This window comes from Oratosquilla oratoria, chromosome 6, assembly GCF_046742065.1.
Source record: "Oratosquilla oratoria isolate Oo_2021 chromosome 6, ASM4674206v1, whole genome shotgun sequence".
NCBI classification, from domain to species: Eukaryota; Metazoa; Arthropoda; class Malacostraca; order Stomatopoda; family Squillidae; genus Oratosquilla; species Oratosquilla oratoria.
In genome coordinates this window covers 12,700,226-12,706,010 of record NC_134782.1, presented here as the reverse complement: position 1 = coordinate 12,706,010, position 5,785 = coordinate 12,700,226, and positions in this window count along the sequence as shown.

Genomic DNA, 5,785 nt, shown 5'->3' with positions numbered 1-5,785 from the left:
GAGGAGGGAGGAGAGATGAGTGGGAAAAGGAGGAGGAGAAAGGAGAAGAAGAAAGGAAGAGGAAAAAAGAGAAGGAGAAAGGAGGGAGGAATAGGAACAAAAGAAGAGGAGGGAGGAGTTAGAACGGAGGAGGGAGGACAAAAGAGGGAGGAGGGAGAAGAGAGGAGGGTTGAGGGGGAATGGAGGAGGGACGAGGGAGGAGGGAGGAGGGAGGAGGGAGGAGGGAGGAGGAAGGAGGGAAGAAGAAGGAGGAAGGAGGGAGGAAGGAGGAGGGAGGAGGGAGAAGGGAGGAGGGAAGAGGAAGGAGGAAGGAGGGAGGAGGAAGGAGGGAGGGGACGAGGGAGGAGGGAGGGGGAGGAGGGAGGGGGAGGAGGGAGTAGGGAGGAGGAGGGAGAAGGGAGGTAAGAGGAGGGAGGAGGGAGGATGGAGGTAGGAGGGAGGAGGGAGAAGTGAGGACGGAGAAGGAAGGAGGGAAGAGGGAGGAGGAAGGAGGGAGGAAGGAGTAGGAAGGAGGGAGGAGGGATTAGGGAGGAGGGAGGACAGAGGAGGAAGGAGGGAGTAGGGAGGAGGGAGGAGGTAGGAGGGAGGAGGGAAGAGGGAGGAGGGAGGAAGAGGGAGGAGGGAGGAGGGAGGAGGGAGGAGGGAGGAAGGGGGAGGGAGGAGGGAGGAGGGAGGAGGGAGGGGGAGGAGGGGAAAGGGGGAAGGTGGGAGGAGGGGAGAATGAGGACGGAGAAAAGAAGGAGGGAAGAGGGAGGAGGAAGGAGGGATGAGGGAGGAAGACGGAGGGAGGGATGAGGAGGGAGTAGGGAGGCGAGGGAGGACGAAGGAGGAGGGAGGAGGGAGGAGGGAGGAGGGAGGAGGGAGAAGGGATAAGGGAGAAGGGAGGTGGGAGAAGGGAGGTGGGAGGATGGAGGAAGGAGGAGGGAAGATGGAAGAGGGAGGAGGGAGGAGGGAGGAGGGAAGAGGGAGGAGGGAGGAGGGAGGAGGGAAGAGGGAAGAGGGAGGAGGGAGGAAGGGGGAGGGAGGAGGGAATAGGGAGGGAGGAGGGAGAAGGGAGGGTGGAGGATGGAGGATGGAGGATGGAGGAGGGAGGAGGGAGAAGGGAGGAGGGAGGAGGGAGGAGGGAGGAGGGAGGAGGGAGGAGGGAGGAGGGAGGAGGGAGGAGGGAGGAGGGAGGAGGGAGAAGGGAGGAGGAAGAGGATGTGGAGGAGGAGGAGGAGGAGTAGTAGGAGGTGAGGATGACTGGCCGCTGCCAGATCGATGGTTCAGCTTCCACAGCGGTAAAGTACTCAGGCCGGATGTAATTATGGTCCCCTCTTCCTCCTCCTTCTCTTCCTCCCCTCCTCCTTTTTCTCTTTCTCCTCCTTATCTACTTTGCCTAATCTACCTCCTCCTCATTATCTTCCTCTTCATCCCCCTGGACCTTCCCCTCTACTTGCTCTTCCTCTTTCTCCTCTTTCATCTACTTTTCACTCTTTTCTTCCTCCACTAACTCTTCTTTGACTTTTCCTTCTCCTCCTCCTATTCCCCCACAGCCTCCTCCTCTATCTCCTCCTTTACCTTCTTCACAACCTCTTTCTGCTCTTCCTCTTCTTCCTCCTGTTTCTCTTCTTCCTGTTCTTCTTTCTTCATTCCCTTCTTTGTCCACTCCTCCTCCTCCTACTCTGAGATCTCCTTCTCTTCCTCCTCATCCTCCTCCTCCTCCTCCTCCTCCTCCTCCTCCTCCTCCTCCTCCTCCTCCTCCTCCTCCTCCTCCTTCATGGACTGCTTTTTCTTAACCATGGGTTCCTTGTCTACCTCTTTTTAATTCTCTTCCTCCTCCTCCTCTTCCTTCTTTTCCTTCTAAATCTTCTTCTGCCTCCCCATTCTCCAAATCGTTCATTCCCTCTTCCTCTTCCTTGTCCTCTTCCTTCCTCCCCATCTCATCTCTGTCCTCCCCATTCTCTTCCCCATCTCCATTCTCCTCGTCTTCCTCACTTCTTCCTCCACATTTATCTCTTCCAATTTCCCTCTCCATTATTCCCTTCCTCCTCCTCCGCTTCTCCTTCTCCTCCCCTCCTCTTCTTCGTCTCTCCCCTCCTTCTCCTCCTCCACGTTTTACGTTCCCGGGCTGTCTGTCACGTGGGAGCACGTGGTAAAGTCCTGAGGTTGACTTCCTTTACCTTTTGTTCACTTCACTCGATCACGTGATTAAGTAATCACTACCGAACACATTAAAACCTGAAATCTACTTTAATCACCTTATTCCTACTGGCGCCAAGCGATTTTATTCAACTTTGGATGACTTACAGTACTTAAATCCATCCCATGGGACTTCAATGATTACTTTCATGCCTTTATGATGGCTGACGCTAGACGATTTTATTAATCTTGAAGGAACACCTCTGAGTGACAACAAGTTAAGTCTTTGGGTCGAATATTGTGACGTCATATTGACGACGTATATTGTGGCGTCATAATAATGACGTCAACACCTCTGTCATTAATTCGGTTCTATCTCGATTATACAGTACTTATCACGTCACTTTAAGACTGAAGTCGTTTATTCCAGCTGCCGCCAGGCGATTTTATTCAAATGAGGAAACTTCTCCATAGTAAGAACCCATTCAACAAAGCGTCATTCTTCTTAAATTATACTTTGTCTCCAGTTGATTTCATTCAACTGAAAGACGGAGGGAGGGATGGAGGGAAGGAGGAAGGGAGGAAGGGAGGGAAGGAGGAAGGGAGGAAGGGAGAGGGAACCAGCCTTGGGGGATTAAGCACAACACAGTTAACTCCAGGAAATTGATACGTAAAGGTTTAACCTTTACTGTCTTCACGGGAGTTTAGGAATATTGTTTTTAACGCCAAATACTTTGATCTAGCTGAGTGATATCCCTAAGGATTATTACTGCCGCATGGTGGTTTCATTCATGTGATATGAATGTATCGTATTCTGAAGGTTATACAGTAACATCAACGAGCTGGGATTGAGCTCGTTCCCCGTCGAGTTCATGAAGAACACTGCTTATCTTGTTACGACTAATTTCTCTCTCTCTCTCTCTCTCTCTCTCTCTCTCTCTCTCTCTCTCTCTCTTTTTAGCCGTTAAGCGTATCACCTGACTCAGTGCGTTCGTGATAATGGGACGAGATGTGATGATAATTGATTGCGTTGATTGATTGTAAATAACGTAATTAGGAAATTGATGATGGAATGAGAGCTGATTGATGGTAGAATGAGAGTTGACGGTAAAGGTGAATGATGTTCGTCCCTTTCGTCCTGTGTGATATATATTTTCTTTATTATTTAAAGTGTCTTGGATGTTCCCGCTAAGAATGTGGTCTTGATGGTGAGGGCAGGAGTGAAAATGAGGGTGACGATGGCGGTGATAATGATAGTGATAGTGATGGTGATGGTGATGGTGATGGTGATGGTGATGGTGGTGGTGATGGTGGTAGTGATAGTGATAGCGGTGATGGTGATGGTGATGGTGGTGGTGATAGTGATAGTGATAGTGATAGTGATAGCGATGGTGATAGCGGTGGTGATAGCGATGGTGATGGTGATGGTGATGGTGATGGTGATGGTGATGGTGGTGGTGATGGTGGTAGTGATAGTGATAGCGGTGATGGTGATGGTGACGGTGACAGTGACAGTGACAGTGATTGCAATTGCTTGTGATTGTGATGGTTAGAATTTTTATGTAACTGAAGAATAGGACATGTAAGAGACACCGGAGACATGGTGGTGACATAGAATCAGCATCGTATAGTTTTATAATGTTAGCAGGAACCATTATATTATAACCTGAAGATGTGTAAAATATAGTTCTCTTTATTTGTAATTTTTGAAGAAAAAAAACTCCAGTATTCGAAGCTATTTTTTTTCAAAAACTTTCCACGATAAAAAGTAGTTCATTTATTTCTCCTTCAGGATATTGAAGATTTCCAAATCTTACAGATTTCCAATAGAGAAAATAATCTATATCGTTATCATCATAAGTCTGAAAGGGATCGTTTTACTCTTGATTGACCCCGTCAACTTAGAGATATATTTCATGCTTTTGTTTCTGATTAACGGCAGACAATTCAGCACAGAGACAATCCCTGGACCAGAAAGGTTAATGTTAATGTTAATTGATGACATCATGCAGTCGGCACACCGATAATGACATCACATTGATGACGTAGAATTTGTCGTAACGGTGACGTGGCGTTGATGATGATGAGGAGCGAGCCGATGGCGTGTTGATAATGACTTGTCATTGTCGAAATGCAGTTAACCGTGTTCATGACAGCGAGAAGGTGACTGACATAACGTAAACTAGCTCAGTGTTCGTGATTTTATTCTTTCGGGGCTTGAACATAGGTCTTCAGGGGCGTGAGAGTTTCTGTCCCATCGCTGCCACCACTGAAACTATGAATTAATAAAGCGTCCGTAGTGCCATTCTCTGTGGGGCTCTAACCATGGTCTTCATAAGCGTGGGTATCTTGTCCTACCATTACCCTCATTGTAACTATGGTGTGTGTGGCATGAGTAAACAGGTTAGAATATGTTGGAAAACGATAGAAAGAAGTGGATTTGTCAAGCGAACAACATGTAACTCGAACTGTCTCGACTTACGTCGTTCCCAAAAGTCATAAGTCAAATACTGTGAGTGGTGAGGTACTCTTCCACAGTGCTGAATTCCATTTTCGTCCTTATCCCATACCTGTTTGAACAATGCCTCTTTATTTTCTTTGTTGTTATTATCTTTTTTATACTAGAATTTTTTCCCTTACAAGGGAGGTAGCCAGCCAAGGCATACACCAACCCTCCACCCACACCCATCAACACTCACTTGTTTCCCTTTTTTGGAAACACATTTGCGATATCAATGAATATCTTTGATATAGTTTACCCTCACGTCATGTCGTTCATATACATTTGTGACTGCATGATAGCCAATACTAGTGATGTTACTTAGAAAACGATGCCAATGATATTTGTACTTAATTATTTCATGTATGTTACGTGTAAAGGTAGCATACATGTTTACATTTTCGATATTGTGGTCATTATTTTGTAATTTTTCTCATGTTCATTGGCATCAGTGACGTCAAGGATGACGTAGCCTCATGTGAGGTCACTAAGGTGGTACATTATTTGTTACGTCATATTGGTGACATATATGGTCAAGAGTTGATACTTTAGTTATTTTGACCCCATTGGAGATTTTTGACTGCATTCAGTACTATAGGGGACTTAACCCTGAACAGGGAACGTCCAAATTTATGATTTTGCATGGAAGTTGTACCACTTCTGGCACGCTCACTTTTAGAAACAATAAAAACCAAAGGTTTATGGGAAGAAGTGCTCCAAGTTATTAAGTAAAGTGGGCGTGCCAGAAGTGGTAGAACTTCCATGCAAAATCATAAAATTGGACGTTCCCTGTTCAGGGTTAAATGCCCCCTTACGGACCAGAATCACATAGAAGTCTTTTATGATTGTAGACTATTCTACAGTCAAAGAGAAAATAGAATGCTGATAATTTTTAACTTCTGTTCTACCTCCTTTCTACCTTTCTACTGTCCTTCTTAAATCTCTACTTTACCATCCCGATATTACCTTCAAAGAAAAAAAAAATACAATTTAGTCAACTCGAAGATCACACGTTAACAAAAATGTTACTTGGTATATGGAAAATATTTTGTTATATTGAGGTCGAATTTACACAAAATATTTGTAATAGAGTTCATGTCTGTTCTCGGTCAAAGATGAGGAAGTTCGGCTCGATATTGCCTTCAAAGAGAGAGAAAAAAAATA